General features: G+C 37.8%; 1 protein-coding gene and 1 pseudogene across 2 annotated transcripts in view; both read left to right on the top strand.

The window, feature by feature from the left end:
• The window catches only part of LOC143674122 (uncharacterized), a 71531-nt gene that overhangs the window by 26244 nt on the left and 23967 nt on the right, over positions 1 to 21320 (top strand). The window lies entirely within an intron of this gene.
• LOC143657682 (putative monooxygenase p33MONOX pseudogene) lies at positions 2557 to 5317 on the top strand (annotated as a pseudogene).

Here is a 21320-nt window from a genome sequence, read left to right as displayed (position 1 = left end):
ACCATTTTACATTACCAAGAACAATGAATGAGTGTTCCTTTTTCTCCACATCCTCTCCAACACTTGTAATTTTTTGTTTTTATTAATTGTAACTATTCTTGTGGGTGTAAATAATGTCTCATGATTTTGATTTGTGTTTCCATAATAGCTAATGATGCTGAGCATCTTTTCATGTACTTTTTGGCCATTTGTATATTTTCTTTGGAAAAATAACTATTTCTTTTGCACATTTTTTTAATTGGGTTGAGTTGTAAAATTTCTTTAATATTCTGAAATCACATGCTTACTGTATATGTGATTTCCTAATATTTTCAACTCAATAGGCTGTCAATTAACTTCAATGATAAAGTCCTTTATTGCACAAAAGCTTTTAATTTTGTGAGAGCCCATTTATTTCTTCTTTTGTTCCTTGTGCTTTGGTATTGGAGTTTAAGATGCCTTGCCTAACACAGGGTCCTAAAGATGCTTCCCTCCAGTTTCTTCTAGGTATTTGATAGTTCTAGCTCTTATATTTGTGTATTTTATCTATTTTGAGTTAATATTTGTTGATAGAGTTGATATTGTATGTGGCAAGTTGAGGTGCACAGTCATTCTTTTGCACATAGAGATCAGTTTCCCCAACACCATTTGTTGAAGAGATTATTCTTTCCCAAAAGAGTGGTCTCAGCACCCTTGTCAAAAATCCTTTGGCCATAAATGTGAAGGTTAATTTCTGAACTCTCAGTTTGATTCCATTTGTCTATATGTCTGTTCTTGTGCCAGTCCATGTAATTTTTGTGGCTTTGTAATGTTTTAATATTGGGAAGTATGAGTCCTCTAACTTTATTCTTCTTTTTCAAGATGGCTTTGGCTATTTTGGGCCTCATACTTACAAATAAATCTGTTGATTGACTTTCCATTTTTGCAAAGAAGATTTTTAGAATTTTGGTTGGGATTGGGTGGGATCAGAAATTGACCAGTTTTTGCAATTTGTTAAATTAAAATTTTCAGTTCTTAGGCTGTGAAAATACCCAATTTAAAGGCATTAACATACCTGGGCTTTGAGGACATGTCTTCCAATCCAAGAATGTGTAAGTGTCCTTTTATTTAGATCTTCTTTGATTCTTTTTAGCAGTGTTTTATAATTTGTTATGTACAATTCTTTTACCTCCTTCATTATATTTATCCCTAGATATTTAATACTCAGTTGCTATTGTAAATTGATTTTTTCTTAATTTCTTCTTCATATTGTTCTTTACTAGTATATAGAAATACCATTGATTTCTATACACTGTTGATCTTCTGCCCAGCCACTTTGCTAATTTTATTAGTTCTAGTATATTTTGTTAGTGGGTTTTTCTCTATATACGATTATGTCATCTGCACACAGGAAAAGTTTCACTTCTTCTCTTCCAGTTTGGATGTCTTTTATTTCTTTCTCCTGTCTAATTTCTCTTCTTAGAACTGCTAGTAAAATGCTGATTAATGGTCATGTTAGTGGCATCCTTGTCTTTTTCCTAAACTTACAGGGAAAGTTTTCAATATTTCTCCATTTGGTATAATGTTAGCTGTGAGATTTCCATAAATTTCCCTTATATTGAAGTTTTCTTCTATTCCTAGACATTTAAACATTTTTATCATGAAAGGTACTGGATTTTGTCAGTTTCCTTTTTGCATTGAATTTAGATAATTATGTAGTTTTTTCCTTTAATCTGTTAAGTGATATGTTACTATTTCAGTTTGCTAAAGCTGCCAAAACAAATATACCAGAAATAAGTCCATTTTTACAATGGGAATTTATTAAATTGAAATTTACAGTTCTTAGGCTGTGAAAATGTCCAACTCAAGGCATCCACAGGATGATATCTGGATGCTGAAGATGGGCTGCTGGCATCTGTGACTCCTTTCACGTGGCAAGGCACATGGTGATATCTGCTGGTCCTTCTCTCCTGAGTTTTGTTGCTTTCAGCTTCTGGCTTCACTGCCTTCTTCTCACAGCTTCGCTGGTGCTCTTCTCTGAACTTCTCTTAATTTCATCACATAGCTTTGTATTTTACCCTCTTATAAAGGACTCCAGCAAGAGGATCAATGAATGATCCACATCACAATTGAAATAGCCTATCAAAAGGTCCCATGCACAATAGGTCAACAACTACAGGAATGGATTAAAAACATGGCCTTTTCTGGGGTACATAACAACTTTAAAACTACCACAATTGCAGTAATTGCTTTTCTCTTATTGAACCTCCCTTGCATATCTGGGATATATCCCACTTGATCATGGTGTATAATTTTAATTAATTTTAATGTAATGTTGGAGTCTGTTTGCAGAATTGTTGAGCATTTTTGCATTGTCATTTATGAGGTATGTTGCTATGTCTATCTTTATTTGGTTTTGGTATTTGGTATTGAATTTAGATGATTATGTAGTTTTATCTTTCAATCTATTAATGTGATATATTGCTGTATATCACCTCATAAAATAAGTTATGAAACATCCTTCCTCTTCAGTTTTTTGAAAGTGTTTGAGCAGGATTAATACTTATTCTTGAAATGTTTTGCAAAATGTACCAGTGAAGCCATCTGTCCTTAACTGTGGTGGCATGGATTAAACTTTGGAATTCTATCAAGAAAAAGCACCTAGATCCCAGTCTTTCAATAGCTTTGAGGCAGTCAGAAGTGCCTGCTCTTGATCCTAGGAGGCCTCTAGATAAGATATCTCTGCCCACTGGAATCTACTGCCAAGTATTGATCCATGATGATAACCTCCATGACCCTATTGTCCATGACTCCTTCTCCATCAGACATGGGCAGCATCCCCTGGAAGTTAGTAATTCTGGGGCACAAATTTCAGTACCTTACCAATGTGGAGGAAGGAAATTTCAGTGTATCTTCCCCTGCAATCACCCTAAGACTGGTCACTGACAGAATTGTCAAGGCCCCAGTGTGATGGCTAAAACTACCAAATGTCATCATGAATTACTTGATAACAAAATAGATCCAATTTTCTATTCAGCAATTTGAGCAACAGGCAGGCCTGAGAGATGCTGGATACATACCTTACAGGGTTTTACCACCAAGGCTAATACCTTTGAATGGTAGAAGCATTCCAAAAATTAAAGCTACAAAGTGGAGTGACAATAAGAACAATTAAAACAGCTAGCATCAACCCACACTATACCAAGCAGCATCCCCTATTCTTCATTAAAGCAGAAACCCAGAGGCTGATACACTTCTGATTCTTCCATAGCTTCACCTGGCCCAAATAATTCTTGCATCATAGACTCTAGAATTGGGGATTATAGAAACTCGTCATAAAGAGGGAGCATCTCTAGATCAAGATCCTTACAGAAGCCTGATTTAGGAGGCTTTGCTACCCAGACCTATACAGAAATTTGGAAATCCTCTCCAATAGAACTGATCCATGTCCAGACCACCTTCAAGTCATGCCAGGAAGACATGTAATGGGAAGAAATGATCAGCATAGCACATAATCTTAAACCCTGTCCCTTGAATGCCCACTGAGTTATAAAGCACTTTCTATACCCAAGACTCTGATAGAGGGTGTTTTGCTCCCCACTCTCTTTTACCTCAACTCTGACATACTAAAGGTATATTTTATAAAAATCTGTTAAACAGGCTATAGCTGGAGACATAATTGGCTGTTGAAAAACAAGTGTAAAAGTTTGCCTTTATTGTGTGGAAGAAGCCATTATGTACTGTTTAAAGTTAGGCTAAATAATCTCAACAGTGGTGTTTGGGAAACTTATTGCCTATTGCATGTCATTTGCCCTAGACAAGAACTTTAATTATTGCTTATTTGGTAACCAATGTTTGTGATGTTTAGTCTTCCTGATTCATTTACCAGCGAGAACATGAGCGTTGGCAAATCATGAAGTGCTAATGTTCTGACTAAACAACCTTGGTCCTCCTGGCACTGTGCTGAAACATTTCTTGGCTCTTCTCAGTGAGGGGGACTTAAGATCTGTTTAGGGTCTGGGTACAAATAAAAGCCAGACTTAGCAGGGACCCCTCTTCCTAGGCTGAAGCTGTGCTGTCCTTGCCTTTTTGATATTCCTAATGGGTTGTATTATACAGCCAGTGGTTCAAACAGTACCTCTTGGGTCAGTGCTCTTGGAGAGATGCTTCTCCTTTATGTGTTATACAGAGCAAACATTAGTCTTGCATATCCTTTCTTATACTTGCAACTCCATTGAAAACTTTATAAGGGAAAAAATTCAGTTATTGGTTTGATATAAATAAAAGGATATTAAATTTTTTAAATAAATAAATTGGTAATCACAGTTAGATGATAGTTTTGAAGTTTTTTGTGAGCAAGTGTCATTATATTGTGATTTCCTTGTTCAGTCCAGGACCTGAAACCATTTTCTCATGAGCATGGAGAAAAATAAGATTTTACTGTATGAAATCATTTTCCTCCCAAATGAGCCTCGTGCCTTTATACACATTCTTACCTTACTAATAAAAGGAAAGAGGGAAACTGCCTTTATATTTCTCTTCACTGTATCCATATTCAGCCATTGTCTTGAACCACGTCTAAAATTCCTGCAGTTTTATATTTTGGTTACTGTCTTATCTGTATAAGGAGCTGACCACTTCATAGAGAAATCTGAGAGTCTATAATGATCAGAACAATAATTAATTTGTGTCTCCTGTGTCAAAAGACAAAAAGAATCATCATAAAATTAATTTTTGTGGTCTCACAGCTTTATTATGCAATTCATGAGCTGGGAAACATCCAGTCCATAAAGAGGAGTGGAGCTCTGAAGTGTGAGAGCAAGAACAAGCTAATATGTGCAGCATAAAGAAGTCTTAATGAAAATAATCTTATTGGTTGGTACAAGAAAAAAGTTTTTCTTACTTGGCTTAGCCATGAGTTAGAGGAGCTTGGTTCCAGAAGGAGCAGGGCACTGAATAGTTGTGATTGATTATTCTCAGGTTTCAGATTCTGGGAGAAGGAGCACTTACGAGAGATAGAAACTTACTCAAGATCCAATTTGCTGACATAGAGGTTAGCATTAAGGTCTCCATCTTGGGCCTACTTAATTTGTTTAACAATTTCCCCCATTTTGACCTGATTCTCAGTGATTGAGAGAATTAATACCTTAATTAAAAATTCTTTTTTAATTTAAGGTATTGAATGCCACTTCCAGTTATGCCTATTAGTCTTGGAGTAGTACTTGTGTATTATTTTCACACTGGGGTCATAGGTGATCATGATGTTATCAGTTGTTCCTTATTTATCTCTTTTTTGTCATCCCAAAAAAGATAAAGAAATTATATAAAGAAATTATTTTGTATTGTATAATTAAATTAAAATCAATGCAGATTCACTTTCAGGTTTCAGACCCTGGCTGACACTATTGTGTCCATAGTGTCCATGAAAGCTTAAAGCAGAGTAAAGGGGACCTTGGCTCTAATATTCATATTTGATATGAAAGAAATATTTCAGTTTGATCCAAAGAGACTGAAACATTTGGTATAAGAAATTTCTTACTAGTAGAGTGATAGGATCCCCTGTAATGTGAGTGGATTGGATTTTGTATTGTAAATTAAATTGTATAAAGAAATTATTTGCTACTTAATGTGCTGTTGAACCCATTTAAAACTCTTGGAGGAAAACTGCACTGGGGAGACTATAATGAGTACTCTATCAAAATGTCCAAATGTGCATCTCATAGTATGCTCCTAAGCCCAAGTCCCTATGATTTAGACCAACTGAAATCAAAGTGGTCAAAAGGGGCCCTGAGGAAGGCCTTACTGTAAGCCATGTGGCTTGTTTAATTATTTCAGGCAATTGTGTCTTAACTTCCCCACAAGTGTTTACTCAAGAGGACAGTAGGTGCTATTGACAATGCAAAAATGACCTTTGTTTCACTAATAAGTAATAAAGTTTGGCAATGCTTTTGTCTAAAACAAGTTTAATGAATCTAATGTCTATTATTGTGCACCTATAGTTCTAACAGTAGATTAAGCAATTTCTCCTATTGTGATTGATAGATTTCTAATCATGTTTTCATTTGTGTTAACCTAAAGCCAAGATAGCTACAATCTGCCCAAAGAGGCAAACACAGAATCATAGACTCCCTGGGTAAATCCTGTTTTGCTTGAGAATGTAAATTGAGGGATGTAGTCCAGTGAGAAGTTTCAGATTGATTATAAAATCCTAAGGGGACAGTGAAGAGACAAAGTAAACAGTGTCTAGACATTTATCAGCTAATAAGGCCATTTAGTGCCCAAGCAGATATCAAAACCCTCCACAGTAAAAATATGACCTGGGAAAGCAATAAATATCCACCCAAGTGCTGTTGTTTATAAATCCATTACTAGAAACACAATCATTTGTTCAGAAATTGAGAGTATAAATTAGGAGATGACTAAAATTTATTTGTGTTATGAATCTTTTGGAGAGCCAGGGTCTGAAACCTGAAAGTGAATCTGCATTGTTAAGGTAACTTGTAGTGCACGGAGGCATGTGGACTGTAACAGTAAGGCTCCAAGCTGTTTTAAGATATCTTTATAATTCTCTAGACCAATTGTGTCCATAGTGTCCATGAAAGCTTAAAGCAGAGTAAAGGGGACCTTGGCTCTAATATTCATATTTGATATGAAAGAAATATTTCAGTTTGATCCAAAGAGACTGAAACATTTGGTATAAGAAATTTCTTACTAGTAGAGCGATAGGATCCCCTGTAATGTGAGTGGATTGGATTTTGGGTGAAAAATTGAACATTCTCTGAAGTTGCCTCCTTTTGAAATGGCCTGGGAGAAGTAGACAATGATATTGTCTTTCCAGGCTAGTGCAAGGGAAAAACATAGTGATATATAAAGGATTTTATGTATGATAAATGTTAATAAGATAAACTCTATATGAGGAGTAATTGATCTGTCACCTTGGGAATAAGTAGTCTACCTCATGACATCCTCCACTTCATGGCTAGTTTATTTTTTTTAAACTTTCTTTATTTTTATTTTTTAAACATTTTTATTGTATAATGAAACATATACAAAACAAAGAAAGAAAACAACAATAATTTTCAAAGCACTCTTCAACAAATAGTTACAGAACAGATCCCAGATTTTGCCATGGGCTACCATTCTGTCACCTCAGATTTTTCCTTCTAGCTGCTCCAGAATATTGGACACTAGAAGGAATTTTTTTTATCATCACCATTGACTTTTTTGTGAAAAATAACATATATACAAAAGGGCAATACATTTCAAAGCACTTTTGCAACAATTGGTTGTAGAATAGATTTCAGAGTTTGGTATGGAGTACAGTTCTACATCTTTAGGTTTTCACTTCTAGCTACTCTAAGATACTGGAGGCCAAAAGAAATATCAATATGATTCAGTGATCATATTCATTTATTAAAGGCTACCTTCTCTGTAAAACTCCACTATCACCTTTGAGCTTTCTCTCACTCTTTAGGGGTGTTTGGCCTATGGCCATTCTAACTTTCTCATATTGAAAGAGGCTGTCAATAATATGAGATGGGAGATGGAACTAATTGATGTTCCAGAGAGGGTCGCCCCTCTGCATTTCAGGACTTACATGGTCCAGGAACCCATCTAGAGGTTGTAGGTTTCTGGAAAGTTACCGTAATGCACAGAACCTTTGTAGAATCTTATATCTTGTCCTAGGTGTTCTTTAGGGTTGGCTGGGATGGTTTTGGTTGGGGTTTGACAAGTTATGATAGGTAGAAATGTCTAATAGGGGCTTGTGTAAGAGTAACCACTCCACTCTGTTTGAACTATCTCAGCCATTGATACTTTAATTTTTGTTGCAATTCTGCCCCTTTTGGTCAGGAAGGCATAAGTTGTTCCCATGGGGCCAGGGCCAGATTCATCCCAAGACATCAACTCCCACATGATCAGGGAGACTTTCACCCCTGGATATCATGTCCCATGTAGTGGAGAGGGCAATGATTTCATTTGCAGAGTTGGGCTTAGAAAGAGTGAGACTATATCTGAGCAACAAAAGAGGTCCTCCAGAAGTAACTCTTAGGCATATGTGTTGGTTGACTAAACTTCTCTCTACTACATACATAAGTGTCACAAGGCATGGCTAGTTGACTTTTAAGCCTCCCAAGTTAGAACAAATGCAGTATTATGAAGGAGTCTTCTTTAATTGTGTTGTAGACCCATGGTTTAACATTCTGTAATCAAGTTGCAGTGCAGAAGTTAGGAGCATTTGACATGGTTCCTTTGAATAGGGTCTAGGGCTGTCTTCCATTTACGTCATTTCTTATAGATCCAGTGTCTGGTGCCAGACTATGATTAATGGTAAGTGTTTGTCATGTGGGTCAGGCAAGATATCCTTTACCCATTAAAGATAATCTTTGGCATAATATAGTAAGGAATCAGATTTGCAAATTGACGTCATGCTGTGACAAGAATAAACAATCAGCTGTCAATTTTATTCCCAGATATAGGTCCAGAGGTAACTGGGAATGCTGTGAATGACCATCAGGGCTAAGGTAAAATTGTGGGTCAATTTCTTCAGATTATTTAAACTTTTGCTTTATATCTGTAACTCAGCTATTTTAGTAGTGGCTATTTTTTGCATGAAATGCAAAAGCATTTTTTTGTAATATTCAGGCTCAATTCTTTTTTTGTGAGTCACAGCCTTCGGTGATTAAATTAAGCATCACTCGTTGCAAAAGGCACTCCCCCTAGCTGATTACAAATGCAGTCAGCGGTGGATGCTGCCTATGTAATCATGATATAAGTCCAGAAATGTCTTCATAGCAGCAAACAAGCCAGCACTTGCCTGACCAGACAAAATGGGTACCACCACCTGGCCAAGTTCACACATTAACCTGACCATGGCAGAGATAATTTACTTGTCCACCATTTTTTGCTGGTGTACCTGAAAAATCAAGGAACTCTCTTTTTTTTCCATAGCGTATTGAAATCATGGATTTTACCAAAAGCTTATCTGTTATCACTATTGATATTAACAAAATTTCCTTCATATGGAAAGCAGGCTTGGGTAAGAGCATAAATTCATTCTGTTTGGCAGAAGAAAATTGTGGAAGGCTACCTCATTTGATTAGTTCATCATGAGTGGTAATAATTAATTAGTTATCAAATTTATTTGAAGGAGAAATCCTGGTCAGGCAAGCACTGGCCTGAATGTTGCTGCAGGGTATTTTGTGGCTGGTTAATAAATCAGAAGGCTGGTATATTAAATCATTAGGTGATTGCATCTGTGGCTGATTACATCTGTGATCAACTCAGGTGTGTTTCCTACAATGAGATAATCTAATCAGTTGGATGCTTTTAAGGAAGAAGAGACTCTTTGGCTGCTTCTTCAGCCAGTGAGCTTCTCTTGTGGAGTTTGTCCAGACCTTTCATCAGAGCCACCAGCTTCACAGCCTGCTGTACAGATTTTGGACTCTTCCTTTCCCACAGTTGCATGAGACACTTTTATAAATCTCATAGTTACAGATCTCTCCTTTTATTTCTGTTTCAGTAGAGAATCCTAACACAGGCTTTATCTATAATATTTCCTTCAGCACACATATTGTCTAGCTCACACCATTGTAAGGATTATAAAAGATAACGTATAAGAAAATGCTTTATAAATGCAAATTTCTTTATAAATAGTGGTATTTTATTCTTGTCATTATTAACATAGTCTTTGGAAATCAAGTTCTGCACCAAGTACCTAACTTGATAAATGATCAACTTGTAGAAATAGTCATCATTCATGATTATTGTAATGTATCAGTGCTATGGTAGTGACTAACTACATATGGTTATTGAATTCTTGATATGTTGCTAGCTTGATTGAGAAATTGAATTTTTAACTTTATTTAATTTTAATTAATTGAAATTGAAAAGACCGTCTATATACAGTAGCTATCAAGATGGACAGCACAGATCTACAGATACCACTAAGTGTAGATAGTAACACAGGGTAACAATTTAATCCTATATATTCACTGAAAAAATAAAAGACATTTTGCAAAACAAGGCATATTCAGGAGATGTGTAAGCACGGATTCAAGTCAAAATAACAAACCATGATATGTAGAGAAAGGTTAAGAAGTGAAAGAATTTCAGCAACTATTGAGTGTCAGTTATTTGCTAATCACCATGTTGTATAATGTATTTCTGTTAAACAGAAATAAAGAATATCTGTATAAAAAAAATTTATTTGGAAGAGGAAGGAGTTTTGAATAGCCAAAAGCATCCTTAAAAGGAAGAACAGAATTTAAGTTCTTACACTTCCTGGCTTTAAATCTTATTATAAAGACACAGTGGTCAAAACAGCATGGTATTGGCCCAAAGATATACATATTAATTAATGGAATCAAATTTTAAGTTCAGAAATAGACCCTCAGATCTATGATCAATTTTGACATGGACCTCAAATACACTGAACTGGGATGGACTAGTATCTTCAGTAAATGGGGCTGGGAGAGCTGGATATCCATATCCAAAGGAATGAAAGATGACTCTTACCTCATATCCTATACAAAAATTAACTCAAAGTGGATAAAGAACTAAATATAAGAACTGGTACCATAAAACCCCTAGGAAAAAATATAGGGATATGTTCTAGTTTGCTAGCTGCCGGAATGCAACACACCAGAGATGGATTGGCTTTTAATAAAAGGGGATTTATTTTGTTGGTTCTTCAGAGGAAAGGCAGCTAACTTTCCACTGAGGTTCTTTCTTACGTGGAAGGCACAAGATGGTCTCTGCTGGTCTTTTCTCCAGGCCCCTGGGTTTCAACAACTTTCCCCAGGGTGACTTCTTTCTGCATCTCCAAAGGCCTGGGCTGAGCTGCGAGTGCTGAGATGAGGAATGCCGAGCTGCTTAGGCTGTGCTACGTTGTGTTCTCTCATTTAAGCACCAGCCAATTAAGTCAAACGTCACTCATTGCAGCAGACACGCCTCCTAGCCGACTGCAGATGTAATTGGCAACAGATGAGGTTCACGTACCATTGGCTTATGTCTGCAGCAACAAGACTAGGCATGCTCACCTGGCCAAGTTGACAACTGAATCTAACTAACACAGGATACATATTCAAAACCTAGTGATAGGAAGTAGCTTCTTTGACCCTATGTCCAAAGTATAAGCAACAACAACAACAAAAATAGATAAATGGGAGTCCCTGAAGATTGAACACTTCTCTGCTTCAAAGGACTTAGTCAAAAAGGTGAATTGGCAGCTGACTTAATGGAAGAGAATATTTGATATCCATTTATCTGAAAAGGGTTTGTATCCAGTACATATAAAGAAGTCCTATAAAAGTCAGTAATAAAAGGATAAACAACCCAATATAAAATTTGCAAAAGATATGAATAAATGTGTTTCCAAAGCAAAAATACAAATGACTTAAAAGCACATGAAAATATATTCATCTCCATTAGTTATTAGGGAAATACAAATCAAAACTGCATGAGATTTCATCTCACACCTGTAAGAATGGCCTCTCAAACAAAAATGAAATAACAAATGTTGGAGAGGATGAGGAGAAATTGGAACACTTATTCACTGCTGGTGGATATGTAAAATAGTACAGCCACTGTGGAAGACTGTGGTTCCTATTTAATCTAAACATTGTATTGCCCTATGACCCAGCAATTCCACTGCTCAGTATAGTAATGAATGATCTGAAAGCAGAGGCACAAATAGATATTTGCATAATGATGTTCATAACAGCATTATTCACAATTGCCAAAAGATGGAAACAATCAAATGTCCACCAACAGTTGAGAGAATAAACACAATGTGGTACATGCTTATAATGAAGTATTATGCAGCATTATGAAGGAATGAGGTCCTGAAGTATGTGGCAACATGAATGAACCTTGAGGGCATAGTACTGAATGAAATAAAGACAGGCACAAAGGGACAGATATTGTATGAGTCACTAATATTAAATAATGAATTTGTAAACTCTTAAAACATAGGATATAGTGTAACTAGAGATAGACAGAAGCTAGAGAAGGGGGAGCAATTACCTAATATGTATAGAATTGCTAATGAGGGTGAACTTAAATGTTTTAGAATTGATAGTGATGATGGTAGCTTGTTATTGGAATTATGGGTAATAGTGCCATATTGTAGCTGAATTTGGTTGAAAGGGGGTTGTTTAAAGTCATTTATGTCACTGATTAATACTACAAATATAAGTTCTTGCATGAACTACTGCAAAGGTACAACACTTGTACAAATAGTTAATAACAAAGTGGTATGTTGGGGGAAATTATCTATTGCAAGTTATGGACTATTAAACAGTAATAACTTAATATCCTTTCATCAGCAGTGACAGGTGTACCACATCGATACTAGGGCTCAGTAATAGGGGGGCATAGGGATATGGGGTGTTTTGGGTTTTCCTTTTTGTGTTTATCAGCTATTTTTTTCTTTAGAGCAATGAAAATGGCCTAAAATTGAGTGGGATGATCATTGCACAACTAAGTGATGATACTGTGTGTGCTGGTTTGACCTATTATGTACCCCAGAAAAGCCATGTCCTTTAATCTTCATTCAGTACTGCTGGGTGGAATCTTTCTTATTGTTTCCATGGAGATATGACCCACCCAATTGTGGGTGGTAACTTTTAATTAGATGGTTTCCATGGAGATATGTCTCCACTCATTCAAGGTGGGGTTGCTTACTGGAGCCCTTTAAGAGGGAACCATTTTGGAAAGAGCTTTAGAGCCACCAGAACTTACAGAGCCAACAGAATGGACACAGTCCCTGGCAAGCCATTGAAGAATCCTGGAGAGAAAACTAGCAGATGTTGCCATGTGCCTTTCCGGCTGAGAGAGAAACCCCAAACATCATTGACCTTCCCTGAGTTAAACCATTCCAGTTCTGGTATATCACATTCCAGCAGCTTGCAAACTAGAACACTTTGTGACATTGATTGTAGATTGTATACTTTGTACAGAATATATGGTATGCAAATATCTCTCAATAAAATCTGCAAACAAAAAAACAGGTGATAGGTTTGGAATATGTGTTCTTGTATGAACATTCCTAAATATTCCATGCAATTGATAACATATCAAACTGTTTTTAGCACCTCTTTTTTTACATAGTGAAAGAAAAAAAAATCCTTTGTGATTTTCCAGGACCCCTCTGGGAAATCTGAATGAGAGTTTGGGATCAAGAAGACATCAAATATGGTTGGATTTGGGGAAGGAAAATGTCAAAAGTTATCAAGTTTGAGTGGGCCATGGTGACTCAGCAGGCAGAGTTCTCACCTGTCATGCTGGAGACCCAGGTTTGATTCCTGGTGCCTGCCCATACAAATAAATAAATAAATAAAGTTAACAGGTTTTAACATTTTGTTAAATACAATCATGGGTCAGTGTGAAAAAATATTTAAGTCCCTACTTAATCAAAGTGGGGAAAAAAGATTTTAAATATAAAGACATGAGTTAGGATGAAGATAAAAAAAAAATCCTTATCATTTCAGAGTGAGAAGACTTGTTCTCCAAAACAGTAAAGGAATATAGGGTCACTACAAAGCACAGGGTATTATTCTGATAAGAGAGAATCTTTGCCATCTGAACAGGTTACTCCAATGGTTAAGGAAAACTTTCTATACATTCTTATTAAGAGCAGATGGAGAATCCAAGAAAACCTTGTCATTTTAATAGAAAGAAAATCAAATAACTAGTTTTGTGTGAAGATGCTGTCTTATAAGAAAATTCTTAAAAACATTTTTACCATCAATTCTTAACAAATCTTGACCATAGTGTTAGTTTGCAGGCTTCTGGAATGTGATATACCAAAACTGGAACAGTTTTTTAAAAGGAGAACTTAATAAGGTACAAGTTTACAGTTCTAAGCCTATAAAGATGTCCAAACCAAGGCATCCAAGGAAAGATAACTTAATTCAAGGAAGGCCAATGGGTCAAGAACACCTCTGTCAGCTGGGTAGTCACATAGCTGACATCTGCTAGTTCCTTGTTCCTGGCTCTCTTGCTTTCAGCCTCAGTTCCTGTGGGGGCTCCTCACTTTGCTTCTCTAGGGCTGGCTTTCGTCTCTTGGCTTCCCTTGGCTCTCTCCAGGTTCTCACTTGCTTGACATCTTACAGTGACATCTGCTGGGCTCCAAGCATCTCCAAACATGTCTGGCTCTCTCTGTTGGCTCTGTCATTTCTGGTGCTCTCCAAAATGTTTCCTCTTTTAAAGAATTCCAGTACACTAATCAAGACTCACCTGGAATGGGTAGAGATAAATCTCTGTCTAATCAAAGGTCACACCCAAAATTGGGTATGTCACATCTCTATGGAGATAATCAAATCAAAAGATTTCAACTTATGGTATTGAATCAAGATTAAAATAAATGGCTGCTTCCACAAGATTGGATCAGGATTAAAACATGGCTTTCCTGGGGGTACATAATGGATTCAAACTGGCACAACCATACTAAATAGTTACTTTTCTGCAAACCTTCTATAACTTTCTATATCTATTCAAGATTCCTGTATATATTCTTGTTTTTCAATCTGCAGCATCTATTCATTTTATTTAACAACAAAACTTTCTTTTCCCCTATTAAAACACATCCTGCATACTTCATATGTTTGTGTTATCAAAAAGAGTTTGGGAAGGTGTGAGGGTAGTTCAGTGGTAGAACTCTTGTCTGCCGTGTGAGAGATCCAGGTTTGATTCCCAGTCCATGCACTTCCCAAAAAACAAACAAGCAAAATAAACAAACACAAACAAAAATTCAACAAATGGTGCTGCAATAATGGATACTTCCATGGAAAAATAATGAAATGTGACCCTGCCATACAGCAATACAAAAAAAAAAAGTTTGGAAACTCTTCAAGCCAACATCCTACAAAATACAAACATTCTTTAAATAAGAATTTACATTTTTCATCATCTTAAGTATCTAGTTTGTATAATGTCAGATTATTTAATCAGAAAATATGTATACATTTAGTTTAAGATACACCTAAGTAGAAAAAATGTAAGCTCATATTTTACTTAATACTGATAATTCCTAAGACATAGGTATTTTTATATTATTTGTAACATTAAATTAGTACTGTTTGCCAAAGATTAACATAAATTATGTGAACTTTAATTTTCTTCAGAAATTTGGATTTCATTCTATGAATACTCTTTCCACTAGAAATATTAGAAGTTTGGTTTCCTTAATTTATTATATATACATGCTCATTTATTTTTAGATAAAATTGAGTAGAGTTCTTTTAAGGAGTTTTTGTTTGTTTGTTTGTGTTTTTTTTTTTTTGCATGGGCAGGCACTGGGAAGCAAACCCGGGTCCTCTGACATTGCAGGCAAGCATTCCTGTCTGCTGAGCCACCGTGGCCCGCCCTCTTTTAAGGAGTTTTATAAGTTAATTTGGTATTACAATTCAGAGGTAGAAAAATATACAGCCAACATATAGATCTTATAACTTCAATTTTAAAAATTAGCTATTTGACATAAACAAAGAAATAAAATATAGAAATCTTATGTGCCTATAATTTATTATCCTTTTTTTAGAGTCCTTTTATGAAACCATTTTTGACTCTTGCAGTTTTCCTAGTAAACTCTAAGTGCCAATCAAAATAGGCCTTCCATTCAGCTCTCTTTCTGCAATGCATTTCTGAGATGAGTAATTTTGTCTAATTGGATATTCCTCATAATGGACATTGAAATTCTTGGTTGCGTTTGGTGAGATTTTGCCATTTTGTTAGATTGACACAACTTACATCACCATAATTTTTTAAATGTAGTAAGCCAGAGTTGTCAGAGTGTAGATAATTAAAGTTTTTAGAGTAAGATCCCATCTTTATTGTTTCACATCTTACCTTGTGTACAGGACAAAGACACCAGCAGTAGCAAAAATGAAATTGGTCTTCACCTAAAAGCTAGGGACTCGGGCTCAGAATTTGAACTTTCTCATCAATTAGTTTGACCCACTAACCTTAGGACAGAGATCTAGTGAGATCAGAGAGCTCAAACACAAAAAGAGTGGTGTTCACATGAGAGGGACTCACCCATGGACCTTGAAGATGGTAGGGAGGACAGAGAACTTAAGTGGTTCAGTGGGCACTTTTGTCTTTCTTTCTTGTTGTCTCCAGAGTCATCAGTAGTCACCTTTGGAATCTGCTGTCATCATCAAAATTGTCCCCCCAAAAAACCCACAAAGTATTAAAAGGAAATTTCATGAAATGGGGAACATCCAATCTGTAAAATGGAGGGGAGCTCTGAAGAGTGAGTGCAGTAAGGCTTATATAGGCAGAACAAGGTAGTCTTAAAGAAAATAATCTTTTTAACTGATACAGTGCCGTTTTCCTTACTTGGCTTAGCCTTGACTTAGAGGTTATTGATAAGCTACTAGAGGAAACAGGAGCTGATAAGTGATGATTAGTTGTTCTCGGTTTTCAGATTCTGGAAGTAGGAACACTTTCAAGAGACAGGAACATAGTTAAGTTTTGGTTTGCTGACATGGGGTTTAGCATAAGGACTCTATCTCAGGCCTCTGTAACTTATTATGTTTTATGTTTATATCTCTTTGACAAAAAAATTTCTTTCTACTTTCTCAAAAAAAATTGTAGAATAAATTCCAGAATTATCCAACAAAGTATATATTAAAGTACCATACCCCCGAAAGAAAATCTATCTTTAAAGAGCACAGGGGCCCAGCTTAAATGATTCATACAATAGGATTGAAGAAAACTCAGCTTTGAAAGGGATAGAAAATCCTATTTTTCCCCATTTCAGTCTGTCTTCTGAGATTCTTCTATTAATGGTAGTTGACCTTTCTACAAAAAACAACATTGAAATATTCTATGTGCTAACAACATGGCAACAAAAAGATAAACCAAATTTCAGCATTTTTATGAAACTTGACTTAAAAAAACCACCGAGTATTTCAAACAGTAGAGTCACTAGAAGTACAAAGCTATCAAAAATGTACACTTCACTTGGCATCTTCTGGGCCTTCCACTTTCTGTGCCTGGGCCGTGAGGCATCTGTTTTTTTTCCAGGGTTGTTCCCATCTTTGCCAGTATCTACTTTTCCCTTACTCCCTCTGGGCAGCTTCTCTCTCTTCTTTCCTGGGATTTATTTTTGGCCTGGGTTCTGGTGTTGGAAGGGCAGGTTTAGCAGACAACCATACTGATTTCTGTGGCTCATCCTTCCCCTTTACTAGTGTCTGATTCTGAAAAGGAAATTTTTTTTCTTTTTTTCATTTCTTAGCTGCCAACTAAATAAAGCTTCAGGCAATCTCAGGTTTCAGCACTGCTCCAAGAAAGGGCAGAGTTAAGGTATGTCTGAGAAGCAAAGAAACTACTCAGGTGAAGGAGGCAATTCCCTAAAGGGCATGTATTTCCCAAGTAAAGGGGGAGGCAGGGCCCAGTACAAGTTGTGGCTTACATTCAGAGAATGTAGCCCACAGAGACTGGAAGACAGAAAGAGTTTAAAAAGCCATCTTCTGCCTCAACCTCTGTCTCAACCATGTTTCTGGCAGGGACAGGATCTGCTGAGAATTAAAGGCACTACACCACTTTATGCCATCAGGGAGCTGTGGGCTCCCCTTCTGGACACCACCTTCTAGGCAGGATAAGAAAAACAGATTCAAGAGGACTCACAGGAAACACTGGGATCCTGATGGGACTTATCCTCAGGGAAGCATGATACTGATTATGCTCATATCCTGAGTTCTGGGCCTGTCTTGTCTGGGAAAATCTGATTGGGATCAATCCTATCTGGGAAGGCAAGAACCAGAAAAACAAGAGCTGAAAAATTCTGCTCAATTAACAGAAGCTATCTTAAATGTCTAGACAAGTTGAACTAAATGTCAAATAATAGATAGAGAACAAAGCCAACCAACAAGAAAACCATAGGTAAAAGAAAGAAGATGACCTCTAAAATAAACCAATCGAGGAAATCAAATGCCTGGATACCAGTCAAAACTCACAAATCATACAAGGAACAAACTAGCACTTCAGATGAGATAAAGGAGATGAAATAACTAAAGCTGTTCAAACAAATCTAAATCAAATTAAAAAATAAAATCAGTGAATTTAAGGAAGATGTGGCAAAAGAGATGAAGGAGAAAAAGAAGAAATTAGGTGACCATAAAGAATTTGAAAGCTTGAAAAAGCAAATGGTAGAACCTATAGGAATAAAAGGTGCAATAGATGAATTCTGGGAAGATGGTGGAATAAGTAAGTCGAATTCATTTCTGCTCCAAGGAACAACTAGAGAAGGGAGCAGAAGGTGACTGAGATGGTGATTCCAGAGTGTAAGTTACCTGGGAGGGTCTTCACCACATAGAGAGGCCCTGGTTGCAAAAGCTGAAGAACTGAGAAGCAGAGACCCAGAGCCTGTCCCACTGGTGCAGCCTAATGTGCCCCTTTCCAAATGGAAACTGTGTAAGGGTTCTCTAGAGAAACAGAATCAACAGGAAATATTCATAAATACAAAATTTATAAAAGCACTCATGTAACCATGGAAATGTAGAGTCCAAAATCTGTAGGACAGGCTGTGAAGCTGATGACTCTGATGGAGGGTCTGACGAACTCCACAGGAGAGGCTTGCTGGCCAAAGCAGGAAGAAGAGCCTGTCTCCTCTGGATCCTCCTTAAAAGGCTTCCAGTGATTAGATCAAACATCACTCATTAAAGAAGACATTGCCCTTGGCTGATTACAAATGGAATCAGCTGGGGATGTAGCTGACATGATCATGATTTTATTCTATGAAATGTCCTCATAGCAAAAGACAGGCCAGCACTTGCCCAACCAGACAAACAGGTACCATCACATGGCCAAGTTGACACATGAACCTGGTCATGACAGAAGCCCAGAGCCCTCAGGAGTGCAAAGAATGGTAGATGGGGACTAGGAAATAAACAAAGCTGCATTCCTTGAATGCACTACTCTCACTGGCACAGTCTTGTGACCCATGACTCACCCCACACCCCACACACATGAATGCTGTTATCTGCTCCCCCTCCCCATGTTCCAAGTGTCCCCAGCCTACCACCCCCCAAACACATTTGCCTGTCCTGTATCCCCACCCCAAGTGTACACACACCTCACTCAACCCAGCCCAACTCTCCTGCATAATTGCGCTCTTGCTCCACTGGTCCTGAGGCCCACCTCCTCCTCCCTGACCCTGGCAGGCAATTACCAATGCATAAAGACTATGGGCACTTATATTCGTACAGAGGCTACAGCTGCCCCCAGCCCCCACAACCCCCCACCCCACCCCACACTCTATGCATGTGTACATCAATTTATGACCCTCCCGGATCCATCCATGCTTATGACCCCCAGCTCTGGGCAAGCACTGACTTGTGTGTGCAGACCACACCCATCCCTAGCCCATGAAGTTGCAATCCTGGCCTCCTGTCCCTGAGCTCTGTATATGTCCACACAAGGGCCCTACCCCCTAAACCACCACACACCAGGGCCCCACCCCCCAACCCACATACATCCTTCCTACTTCCAGGTGGTCATGCATTTGTGCACTGATTTCTTGATCCCTGCACCCCAAATCCCTGCTGCACACTTGTCCCACACCCTGGTACAAGCACCCTATTCCCACACCTGGCAGGTGCTCATGGGTGAATCTGTGCTAGATAGCCCCTGCCCTGCACACATGTGCACACTTGCTCCAACCAACTTCATACCTGCCCACATGCACCAGGGCACCATCCACCAATGCAACCTGCCACATCCTGCAACCACAGTGACCTGTGCCTGCCCCTACACACTCCCACATGACCACCCAGGGCCCTCTGGACATCTACCCCTATGCAAGGACACACCTGCACCTTGCCCCCCTCATGCCCCTACCTCTGAGCCACCTACCCTACACCCTGATACCCACAACCCCCACACTCCATGTGTCCACCGCATCCTACCTGCACACCAGCCCCATGCATCCACACAGCCTCATCTTTTGCCTCCTATCCTTTTCTGCCTTTCTGTCCCCCATACCGTACCCTGCTGCAGTACTTCAAGATCTGCCTGAGCTGCACCCCATACTCTCGGCTGCCACACCACACCTCCACAACCCTGCAACCAGCACCCCATGCTCACAGGCACCAGCATAGCATCCCCTATATACTATATAGGTATAGTGTCTATACCTACACTGCAATGCATCACCACACTGTTGTGCCCCACCCCACACCCTGCATCCTGCTCCACATCCATCCTGCAAATACAAGGCTTTACACGCTGAAATAAATCAACTTCCAAAGCAAACTAATCAATGTATTTACATGCTTCAAAGACAACAGAAGATCACTAAGCATATCATGGTACATACAGCTATAGCCCAGCCTAATGGCCAAATTAAAATACCAGAGGAGACACAGACTTTGGAACAACTAATCAAAGATGTTCATATAACTATACTAAAATAAAATAAATCAGATGGCTAATGACATAAAGGAGATCAAGAAGACACTAGAATAGCATAAAGAGGAATTGGAAAGAATAAATACAAAATACCAGATATCACAGAGATTAAAGATGCTGCAGACTAGGTTACAAGATCAACATTCAAAAATCTGTAGCATTTCTATACACTAGTAATGAACAAGCTGAGGGGGAAATCAAGAAACGAATCCCATTTACAATTGCAACTAAAAGAATAAAATACCTAGGAATAAATTTAACTAAAGAGACAAAAAACCTATATAAAGAAAACTACAAAAAACTGCTAAAAGAAATCACAGAAGACCTAAATAGATGGAAGGGCATACCGTGTTCATGGATTGGAAGACTAAATATAGTTAAGATGTCAATCCTACCTAAATTGATTTACAGATTCAATGCAATACCAATCAAAATCCCAACAACTTGTTTTTCAGAAATAGAAAAACCAATAAGCAAATTTATCTGGAAGGGCAGGGTGCCCCGAATTGCTAAAAACATCTTGAGGAAAAAAAACGAAGCTGGAGGTCTCGCGCTGCCTGACTTTAAGGCATATTATGAAGCCACAGTGGTCAAAACAGCATGGTATTGGCATAAAGATAGATATATCGACCAATGGAATCGAATAGAGTGCTCAGATATAGACCCTCTCATCTATGGACATTTGATCTTTGATAAGGCAGTCAAGCCAACTCACCTGGGACAGAGCAGTCTCTTCAATAAATGGTGCCTAGAGAACTGGATATCCATATGCAAAAGAATGAAAGAAGACCCATCTCTCACACCCTATACAAAAGTTAACTCAAAATGGATCAAAGATCTAAACATTAGGTCTAAGACCATAAAACAGTTAGAGGAAAATGTTGGGAGATATCTTATGGATCTTACAACTGGAGGCGGTTTTATGGACCTTAAACCTAAAGCAAGAGCAC

The sequence above is a fragment of the Tamandua tetradactyla genome, chromosome 2 (assembly GCF_023851605.1).
Source record: "Tamandua tetradactyla isolate mTamTet1 chromosome 2, mTamTet1.pri, whole genome shotgun sequence".
In the NCBI taxonomy this organism is placed as follows: domain Eukaryota; kingdom Metazoa; phylum Chordata; class Mammalia; order Pilosa; family Myrmecophagidae; genus Tamandua; species Tamandua tetradactyla.
The sequence above is the reverse complement of the archived record's forward strand: the minus strand, read 5'-3'. Positions and strand labels throughout refer to the sequence as shown.